Source organism: Cynara cardunculus, assembly GCF_001531365.2.
Source record: "Cynara cardunculus var. scolymus isolate 2C chromosome LG 15, CcrdV1, whole genome shotgun sequence".
NCBI lineage: Eukaryota > Viridiplantae > Streptophyta > Magnoliopsida > Asterales > Asteraceae > Cynara > Cynara cardunculus.
Genome location: NC_037542.1, coordinates 6640538 through 6642293, shown reverse-complemented (window position 1 = coordinate 6642293; position 1756 = coordinate 6640538).

The window sequence follows — 1756 nt, the reverse complement described above, 5'->3', positions numbered from 1 at the left end:
AACGAAAGCTTTTAAATAATTAATTTGATACTAATTTCAATATAATTTTTTCAAATTTTAATGATATCTTAAAATGTATATTTAATTCAAAAATAAAAACATTATCGTTTTCTCAAAAACACATAAAACTGTATTATAACATTGATGGAGACAGATAATAAAACAAAACATTAAAATCAATATGTATTTCGATGTATTAAGCGGGTACCCTTCTAGTATATATATATATATATATATATATATATATATATATATATAATTCAAGAAAATAAAAAAGAAATACAAAGTTTTTACACCATTTTGTTGGAAGAAATTGTACAGATGATTAAATATAGACTAACATCATTTGAACAGTTTTACAAACCCTAAAATATATACACGTTTATTTCTGGTTGAGAAAGAGAAGTGTTATTGGGATTTTGGGCTTCATAAAAGGCATAGAAAATAGCTGAGCCGTTGGTGGCATTGACCGTGAGGTAGCCGTATTTTGTAGGGAGTATAAAGGCCGATGAATACCGGCGTAGGTGGATGAAGAGGATGAGCTTGAGAGGCATTCACTCCATTGAAAGACAGATGCATGAGTTCAACGTGATGAATGATGATCAGTAGGGGTCTACATAAAACGTTCAGCCCATAAAAACCATTAATCCTAACCCACTAACAACTCAACTAAACCCAACCCGTCAAACCACTAATTAGCAAGGTTGAAATTGGGTTAGCCTAACTCAATCCAACCTAAACCGCTAACCTGTGCTAATATTATTATTTCTATAAAATTATATACATATATATATATATAGAGAGAGAGAGAGAGAGAGAGAGAGGGAGAGGGGGAAAGTTTCAAACGAAAAATCTAACTATTTAAGAAAACAAGAAAATGGTCGTTAATGTACAAAATCACATGTGATTTTATATTAACGTTAAAAAATGGAAGCGGACGACTTTGCTGTTATTTAAGTCGCAAAGCAACGTCGGGCCGAATCATGTATGATTATGTGAATCATATATGATTTTGTACATTAACGATCTTTTTTTTGTTTTCTAAAATAGTTAGCATTCTCGTTTGAACCAGACCCTATATCACTACTAGAAAACAAGGTATCAGCGAGGAAAATCAGCGAGGGATCAGCACACGAACAGTGAGGGCGAAGTTTGCAAGTTCATCCCATAGTGATTTGAGTTTGGTGAAATACATAGCAATAGAGTCTTGAGCTTGAGAAAGCATCATGATCTCTCTTCTAATCTTGTAAATTTTAAGTCTGTTACTTTGCTTGAACTTGTCACACAGTTCTATCCATATATCATGCACATTTTGTACAAACATTACACTCGACGGTATTTCCTTCGAAATTCAATTCAGATCCACGAGATAATAATACTGTTATTTCACATCCACACACCGAGTAAATTTGGATAGCATGGTGAAACACTAACAACACTGCCAAACAGACTTCAACCAAACCACAACTAACTACGTTTACATAAATAGACAGTATTACCCTTTTGTTTATTACTCGTAATATTCTAAAACGATACTTGTATCCGTTTTTATAGCTACACATTTTCAATATCCGATACAAACAGAAAATGAAGTGTATATATGTTTTAGTTGATAATTTGCCATTACAAAACTTTAGCCTTTTAACAGTCACGAGTACTCGGAGAATATGTAGAACTCCTAGATTATACTTCAAAAGAGCCATTGAGAAAACAAGGGAGGTTCCAACATATATCGAGTAGAAATGGTCTAAGTCTA